Source organism: Neopelma chrysocephalum, unplaced genomic scaffold (genome assembly GCF_003984885.1).
Source record: "Neopelma chrysocephalum unplaced genomic scaffold, ASM398488v2 Primary Assembly neopelma1_66, whole genome shotgun sequence".
Lineage (NCBI taxonomy): Eukaryota > Metazoa > Chordata > Aves > Passeriformes > Pipridae > Neopelma > Neopelma chrysocephalum.
Genome location: NW_020897725.1, coordinates 5,420,799 through 5,430,739, shown reverse-complemented (window position 1 = coordinate 5,430,739; position 9,941 = coordinate 5,420,799).

The window sequence follows — 9,941 nt, the reverse complement described above, 5'->3', positions numbered from 1 at the left end:
TTTTTTAAATTTTGCTGAAAACACTGGGTTTTTCCTAAAATTGAGTTGAGAACAAAACAACCAACAACAAAGTGAGAAAAAGATTTTGCCTTCTCTCTTTCTTTTTTGACTTTCCCCCTCTTTGTCCTCACACCCCTTATTTGCTTGCACCAAAAAGGGAGTGGGTTATTCAAGCAGGTAGCTTTTAAAAATGGAGTAAAAAAGCTAAGCAAAGCCAACCAAGCTGATAGAATTCAAATGAACTCTGCTTTCCTTTCTCAATGAGTTATAGTGCTGTTGTGTTTTTTCTTCTGCATTTGGTCTGAGTTCAAGAACTGGTGAGGCTCAGGGTTAGTAGCTTGTTTTTATTCTTCTATTTGGCGATTGATTCTCCTTTAGACCAAATCCTTTCTGGATAGTAAGATCTGATATGAAGATCGTTCCATTCCATGTCAATGCAGACTATCCCCTTGAGTGGGCTGAACAAAAGTTTTGGAAGGAAAATAAATCTCTTTTTCTATTATTTCACCTGCTGGATGTGTATACATACATGAACTTCTAAGCAAGAGCTCTTCTACCTGCTTCTAGAGGGTAAAAAGTGCTCCAATTGACAGCCAGCAGAGGTTGATATAGGGCACATGAGATGATCCACAGTGGAAATAGAGATATTTAGGTTTTATTGAAGATTGTTGGATGCTTGTAAGCTTAGCACCATGAAAACCTGTATTTTAGCTGTGATTTTTGTGGAAGAGTCTAGTTCTCCCAGACATTTCTAGCTGCAATAGTAATAGCAAGGGTTTGGGAATATACTGAGGACATCTTTAGGTTAAAAAGAAAAGGAAGCACTTCAGTGCCTTCTTTCTGTGTTTTTTGTAGTTTCATGCTCCTTTGTCCAGTCTGAACTACTTTTGCATCATCAGTGAAAATGTTGTTTAGCCAGTAATACAAAAAAATTACCAAAAGAAGAAAAATAAAGCTGTAGGTCAGTTGATGAATGACACAAGAAGGTGCTAGACAGATGTCTAGGTACTTGGAGTCAAGTGTTTTTCTGAAGGAATTTTAATAATACAGAAGTTTGCCAGTAATGTACATAAAGCCTTATTTCAGCCTGAGAGGCTGTCTCCGTTAAGTAGCCATTTAATGCCCTTTCAATCACAGTCCAGGATCAGAAGGAACTTGAAGTTTTTAGCAACTGGAAAGTGGGTATTGACTGACTGTGGGTCAAATATGTTGGTGGTCTTCTGTTCCTAGCAGAGAAGTTTTCACATCACACACATATATTCCGGGTCACGCACACATGCCCACCACTGCCTCCGCTACCTCTATCAGAGCAGACACTAACCAGCTTCTTCCTGATAGCCTTAATGGAGAGAGGCATTGAGGTTTATCAGGGGATTCTTGCAAGGAAAGAGTAACTGTGAAAACAAGAGTGTTAAAAGAGGAATGTCCCTTGTGCAAAGGAAAGGAAAGAATATATTCTTTGTTCCTGTGTCAGCTGTCCAACTTGGTCACTGCTAGCATTTCACTTTCACCCTGAAGAGCAGCTAATTGTTTATGAAATGACCTTGTTATTCCTGCCCCAGTAACCTTGTCGGGAAGGCCACCACATGCACTTATTATTCTCCAAAGGAAAATAGTGCTTTTTGACATCTGTTCTGCATTTGTTTTCCTTTAATTTCCTCTACCTTCCATCACTCCCTCCCCAGATTGCTCATCTGTGCTTCTCCTCACAGAGTGACATGAGCTCTGCTAGTCCTACAATCCTGCCTGTCCTCAACTTTATCTTTTTCTGTGGTTCTGCTGTCTTGCACAGTAGTGTGGTAAAAAAGGAAAGAGAAGGGCACTGTGAAATTGCCTTCTTCCCCTCCCAGGACAGGCTTTACATCCCCTGAATTATGTATTCCAATATAGGTTTGTAAGAGTTCATGTTGAGACTATATTGCAGACAGAGGCTCCTTCTCTCCTAACCTGCCCTGGGAATTCATTCTTCTCTTGCTCCTAGTGCCAGAGAGTGCAAAAGCACTGGCAAACCACAGTCTCTTTCCCATGTCATTTTTTCAGCAAACAATACTGGGCATCTACAGCATCAGTTACTGAGGTTCTAAAAGCATTAAAAAGGTTTTGCAAGAACTGTAAGTGGCCCAAATGTCCTTCTCAGTAAAGGAGCTTTATTGTTGGCCATGATTGCTTTCAGCCCTTTCAGATTTCTTGTGATAAGCAATCTAAGAGAATGGCCTGGCTGTTCCCCAAGAAGGCTTTGGGCATCTATAAACTAAGTAACATTTCTTCAGCAATATTAGTTAAGTGACTGACAGGGTTGCCTGCCCTCTCCCAGAACTCTGAGCTCCAGCCCTGGCCATCCTCTGCCCTGTGCTAGTGTGTTTGAATGGTCATGCCATGAGTCTGATTTGGGAGGGCTTTTGGCACAGGAAGAGAGTGTCAGAGGAAGGATTTAGAGAAGATCTGGGTCAATAAGTGGTGACACAAACTCCCACACTTGCATTTAGAAGTGAGTAGTGTGTAAATGGGAACACACAGCACACAGTGGCAACAGTTTCTACCAGCAGGACTTCCTAGTATTACAGGATGAATTCTGGGTATACCGCAGCTTAAAAGGACAGCTACAGATTTGACAGGAAAGGAGAAGTGCCTTTATCAATCAGTCTTGCTATAAGAGAGAAATAATGGCATGTAAAACAGCAAAGGAAGATTTACATCCATTGTGTCTATCTGTTTCATGGGTTTATTCACAGTCTCATGAATCCAGGTTATCTCCAGGAGACTGCAGTCACACTCTCAGGAATCTTGACTCTTCACTCTAGCCTTTAAGTCTACTTGACTTCTCAGATGTGTCTTTTGAGTTCAGCCTTCCCAAGGTCGCTCAAAGGTCATGTCCATGAAACTGAAGGAGGAGTGACTGTGGAAGATATCTACTGTGAAGAAGAGAAGTTTCGAATGTGGAAACAGCAATTACAGAATAACCTGACTGAAGCTGCAGAAGAAGAAAGCATGTTATAAACTGATCTGACACAGAGACTGTTTGACTAAAAGAAGTTGATAGTTGCTGTTAATGCATGTTTAAATCTGTCGTACCCCCATGTTTTTATTGAGTTTTATAATGTCCTCTCCCTCATGTTTATTCCCTATTTTCCTAATGGTTAAAATTTGCTGCAATGCAGAATCCCCATGTTTGATTGTAGTCCTTCCCTTATTGGTCCTTGTCAGTCCCGTGCTCTACCCTTCCTTCTCTTATTGGTTAACCTACCTCCCTTTCCAGAACCTTCCCTGCTCCCCCTATAAATAGGGGAGACATCCTTAATAAAGTAGACCTTCAACTCTGCTTGGACCTGAAGGTTGTTGCATCCTTTCCCTCACAAACTGCATTTCTCCTGCCTAACTCACACCTTGTCTAGTGATGAGAGCCGTAGTGGCTCTGAAGTTAGTCTCTGCCTTCAGTTTTTATAAATTCTTGAGGGCAGGTTTTAGCAACAAAGACCATGTTCACAAGAAGTGAGTAGCCTTTCTTCTTTTGCACAATGAGTCAGGTTAAGTCGTCAAGTAGTTTTACTTCAGAACATGTGCATTCAAAATCTTTCTGCCCTTAGGGAATAACAGTGAATCTTCCAAATGATTCCAGAATTGTTTCATAATCTCTTATTTGTGAAGGTGCTGTACATCTGGCTATACATCATTGAGATATTTATGAAAATGCTACTTTACTTTTGTCATGATTTAGGCTGGTAGCTCTAGTAGACTGTATAAAATGACAATCTTTTTTTATTTTCTTGTTTGTTTTGGCTGATATCTATTTTGTTTGCTGTGATATAGCTATGGGACTTGGCAATGCAGGGTCAATTGATGTCCCAAATATCTTAAATTATGTGAGACAGAACCTGGATGATTTTATATGTTTTTAATAGTGCACTATTGACAAATAAATGGGGTGACATGGAGAGAAATATAGCATTCCAGCTTTCCAGACAGGTTCCTTACGAGCAGGATACATAAGGTTTCAAAGGAAAAGTTCTCTACATCCATCATGAAAGGTGTTTTTGAGACAAATTCTGTGTCTCCCTGAGGCCCCCTCCAGGTTCTTTGGCTTTTTGTTGCTTTGCTTCATTTCATCTTCTGGGCTGTTTACTGCTGCATAAGGCATGTCCTCAATTATGTTTGTCAATGCAGAGTTTTATTTACTGCATAGCAGCCTGATTTCAGAGGAAACCCAGTTCCTTTTTCTGCTCACTCACTTGATATAATCAGTGAATGTAGCTTGCATAGTGTTTTCCATCTGTCTCAGTCATTTATATATATTAAAACCAGCAGAGGCCCAAGTAATGGCTTTGTGGGGAGGATTCTCCACAGTGGGGTACCTTGCTTTACAAGTCCTCAGATTTCACTTTGTTTGTTTGCTTTTTCTAGTCTGTACATTCACGACTTGCATATTAATAGATTTGAAGAAGATTCCTCTCCAACATCCACACAGCCTCATTTGAAATATCAGACAGTCTTGTTTGATAATTACCTTCTAAAACTCAGTAATTTTTGTTTCATGAAAAAGCATCATCCTTAGTTCTTTTCTTGGACAGAAATTCTCTTATGGGATTATAATAAATTGATCTCAATTCATTTCTAAAGCATACCTTTAAGGCTATTTTGATGTTATAATATTTGGAGATAATGAATATTACTGTTAAAATCTCTACCCTATAAACACCTTACCTCTTTGAGAGCCTTGCAGCTGTACAGTTATGTCATTTCAGTAACAATTCCCTCACATCAGTGAATACACTTTATAATTTCTTCAAGTTCCTGGTGTCAGAGGTTATGGGCCATATTTTCTGACATTTGCCTAGCCTTTATGCTTCAAGTGTCTGCCCTACTATTTTTTGTTAAATGTAAAACTTGATTTGAAATAGCAGAGGAATTATTAGTCCAGGTCTTCTCACTATCACAGGAACTACTTCCTCCTCCATCAGCAATTCAATAAGAAGAAACAGGTTAATATAAATTAAAGCTGAAAATTTTGTCCCTTTGCTTGACTGCCAAAACTGTTTATGATTTCAGAAAGTCATGTCATAAAAATGACAGATTTCAGAAAATTTTTCATAAAAGCATCCTACTTTGTGTCTTACCTCTGTTGCAGGTGCTTCGAATAACTAGATGTCTAGGTATTCAGATTGAAGACCTGCCTTTGATTGATGATTATTCTTCTCTTTTTCACCATATCCTGTTGATTAAATTGAATGTGTTAACACTTGCTTCATGTGAAGCCTAAATATTGTTGTGACTTAAGGCAGTACAGCAGCAATACTAGATGGTTGAGAAACACTGACAAGCTGAGTGGTGCCTGGAACCACAGAGGTATGAGGAAAGAGAAAGATTAGGTTTAAGCAAGTTGCATGCTGGTAGGGTTGTATGTGTGTGAGAAACATCAGTCCTTGAAACAGCAGCAAAGATGAGTGTTCCCACTGCAGAAGAGAAATATTTACATGCTTGGGGTATAGTGGGGTTAAATATCAAAATTATAACATTACCACATGAACTAGCTAGGTCTGCCCTCATTTAAAACTTAGAAGCATAGAATCGTTAACGTTGGAAAATATCTTTAAGATCATCAGGTCCCACCATTAACCTGACACTGCCAAGTCCCCCACTAAACCATGTCCCCAAGTGCCACATCTATATGTCTTCTAAGTGACCCGCAGGAATGGTGACTCCACTACTCCCCCGGGCAGCCTGTTCCAGTGCTTAACAACCCTTTCTGCAAAGAAATTATTCCTGATGTTCAACCTAAACCTCCCCTGATGCAACTTGAGGCCATTTCCTCTCATCCTGTCACTTTTTACCTGGAAGAAGTGAGTGACCCCCACCTCACTACAACCTCCTTTCAGGTAATGGTAGAGAGTCGTAAGGTCTCCCCTGAGCCTCCTCTTCTCCAGGCTAACCATCTGCAGCTTCCTCAGCCGCTCCTCGTAAGACTTGTGCTCCAGACCCTTCACCAACTTCATTGCCCTTCTCTAGACATGCTCTAGTACCTCAATGCCTTTATTGTAGTGAGGGGCTCAAAACTTAACCTAGGAATCAAGGTGTGGCCTCACTAGTGCTGAATACAGGGGGACAATCACTTCCCTAGTCCTGCTGGTCACACTATTTCTGATACAATCCAGGATGCCATTGACCTCCTTGGCCACCTAGGCACACTGCTGGCTCATGTTCAGTTGCTATTGACCAGCACCCCCAGGTCCTTTTCCAACATCTTTCCACCTACTGTAGCACTGCATGTGATTGTTGTGACCCAAGTCAAGTGACCAAGTGCCAAGATCTGGTATTTCACCTTATCAAACATCATACGATTAGCCTTGGCCCATTGATCCAGCTTGTCCAGATCTCTCTGCTGAGCCTTCCCTACCCTTCAGCAGATTAACACTCCCATCCAACTTGGTGTCTTCTGCAAACTTGCTGAGGGATGAATGCTCCTATACATCTTAGTCTACGGGCAGTAAAACAGGCATTAAAACAGACCATCTTCAGGACCTTGCTGGTTTTGATATAATATTCTAGGAATTCACAGGTGTGTAAATTTGAGTACAGCTTCAAGGTTCATCACTGGAACTGAACATTGTGGTGGCAAAAGCAGATAACTTTTCTCTGTGTAGGAATATATCTATGGATATGTTACCAATGCAATGGAAAAGTGCATCTATAACACACAAGTGAATAAGAGATTTTATACTAGCTGTTACCTTAAGTCTCCCAAGGCCCTTTACAAAAGCAAAACACCAATATTTGATCATCACCAGGCTATCTGATTTCTAACAGGAGTTACTACAAACTAAAAACTTCTTTTAGCATGTGAAAAACCTGGCAGTGTCTGCTCTGTAAAAGATCATCGTAATTTATTGCTCTTGGATAGATCAACTCTGAAAGCATTTTAGTAGATCAAGGAGAGGTCTTTCAGTCAACTATCACTATTCTTTGAAGGCCTGTTACAGTGTCTATAAATCTATTTCTTAGTAATTCAGTTAGAGCTGTAATCAGTTACCATAACAGATGAATTCTGAAGTCAGCTGATCAGTTGCACATTCCCAAGATGGTTTTTTCTGTCTTTTCTATACCTCTGAAAGACCTAGATGATTTCACATATTCAAAACTTATATTCATCTCAGCACCTACTGTATCAAATCAAAAAAGCTAGGGGAGATAAGGAAGCACAGTTTGGTTTATACTTATTCATCTGGTTTTTCCATAACTGAAATCAACTCCCTATGGAAACAAAGACTTGTTCCTCTTCAGTAAAGATATTTTTGCTGTTATGGACAATATATTATGTACCAAAGATTATCAGGAAATGCCACCATGTCATTGTGTTTCATTCATGCTCCATTGAAATGAATCTCACACAGAAGAAATAACCTGCAGAAGTGGCATACTGGCCTAAAAGTAGTGTGGAAGATCCTTGAGCACGTAAGAGGTATCAGAGAGTGTGTGGATAATTTGTAATAACCTGCACACCTATGTTTTATGTTCTGTAACCAAAACATTGCTGAAACTGTCAAACCAAGCGTGGCACCATTCCACCAATCCAGTCTGGCCTTGTGTATAACCAGAGGACAAACCTTATAAAGATACAGACAAAGCAGTAAGCACCTAAGAACTACTAGAATCTCTTCAAAGCATTGAAATAAATGCCTAGACTGTGCAATGTAAGCTTCACAAGAGAAAATAACTCTAATAACAATTAAAACATACTGCAATATATTGAACAGAATGATGTGGTTGAAATATTAAGACATTGCAGAACCTAGTAGCTTAGACACTGTATCCTGTCAAGAACCCTTAGTATGTTTCAGATGACATCAGTTAGGGGAAGGCAGCTGACATGTTGGAGGAGAGAGCTGCTCTTCAGATGGACCTAGGGAGGCTGAAGAAATGGGCTGATGGAAAACTCGTGAAGTTCATCAAAAATATGAAGGAAGTCCTGCACATGTTAGGGAATAAAACCACGCAATGAAGCAGTCTGGGGAAAGAGCTTTGCAAGAAAGGACCTGGGGTTCCTGGTGGCCAACCGCTTGAACTTGAGCTGGATGAGTGCACAGTGAGGTGGCTTGAGAACTGGCTGAACAGCAGATCCCAGAGGGTCGTAGTCAGTGGCACAGGCTCCATGAAATGTGCTCTAGGATGACCCTGCTTGAGCAAGGAGACTGGACCAGATAACCCAGTGTGGTCCCATCCAACCTGACCCATTCTGAGATTCTATGAACTTGAAGCAGTAGTGTGTGCCTGCTGCAGGGAAGAGCAATGGCATACTGGAAAGAATGCAGCCAGCAAGTTGGGTTAATATCCCCTTATTTGGCACTTGTGAGACCACATCTGTAGTACCACATCCAGTTTTGGGCTCTTCTTTACAAGAATTACAGTGACAGGCTGGATTGGGTCCCGTGCAAGATCACCAAGAGGGTCATGAAGCCAGAACACGTGATGTATAAGGAGAGGCTGAAAGATTCAGGCTAGCTTAGGCTGGAGGAGAAACAGCTCAGGGGATCTCACTGCCATCTGCAACTACATAATGGGAGGGTATGGAGAAGATGAAGTTAATCTCAGGGGCAGATAGTGAAAGGATATGAAGCAATGGACACAAGTTGCAGTAAAGAATGTTCTGACTGCTTATAAGGAATACATTCTTCATTCTTCACAACAAGGGCAATTAAACACTGGAACAGGTGTCCAGAGAGACTGTAGGATCCCCATCCTTACAGATACTCAGGCTGAACCAGACATGGCTCTGAACAATGTGCTCAAAAACAAGTCCTGATCCGAGCAGAGGATGGTACCATATGACCTCCAGGGTTTCCTTTGAAGCTAATCCATTCTATGATTTTGTGTTTCTCAGAAGAGCTGTGCTGGCCTGACTTGTAGGAGGGGCCTTCCATTGTTACCTGTGCTTGTAACCTGTATTGTAGGTGAAGTCTTTGAAGGATTCCCCAGGATGTTGTCTTACTGTCAGGTAAGTGTGAGTAGGTTCTGTACAAAAGAAACATTTTTGATTTGTTTTATTTTATGTTCCTAGTCAGTCTTTGTATATCTACACTCTGGGCAAAAGAAAGAGAGAAGAACTTAAATGATCCTGGGGCACAAGACTCTCTTACTTCTAACTCACACTGCTTATGTGATGCTGAGGTAGTTAATGTGACTGAGATTTTCAAGTGATGAGTAATTTTAGGCTACTTTTATGGAAAAATAATGATCAGTCCTGATTTTCAGATGTTAAAAGCTGGGCTCTTCAAAATCCCAAACCTTACAAAAAATCATTGATCACTTTGAAAAATCCTTCTTTAATCTCTTCCTTAATCTCCTCTTGGCTTCTTCTGCATAATAGAAAAGGTGGAGAAGGGTTTTTCCTTTTTTTTTTTCTTCTACCCTTGTGTTGTCCTTTGTAAGCCATAAAAATTGTGGATTTCTACACTAGGTTCCAATTGCAAATTTGGATTTCATTTGAAGTGGATCAACTCCAGAGAGGCAATGAGAGGCAAATCAGCATGGGAAAATCTCTCCTCCTTCCCATTCTTCAGGGATAGGTTCCAAAAACACATGGCTTCTGGCTGTCAGCTCGTTTTTGGCATCTGTACTCCAGCTGAGAGCTTGTTTGGCCTTGCATGCTTTGATGCAGTAACAACACAGCCCACATTTCTGCTGATTAATCATTTGGTCATTCTGTATCTTAACCAGCTGTGATCACGAGCTATTTTACCCTGCAAAGATTAGAGATGTCACTGTTCATCATCTTCATATTCTTCACTCCCTTTGTATGATGGTTAAAGATTCTCATTCTAGCAGGTACTGAGGGTCCACATGCCCAGTGAAGACAGAGAGGGGCGCAGATGTCTGGCTCCGCTCAAAATCAAATATTATCCCCTTACCCCTTCAAAGATCATAACAAGCAATTGTTTAATACAACTCATGAG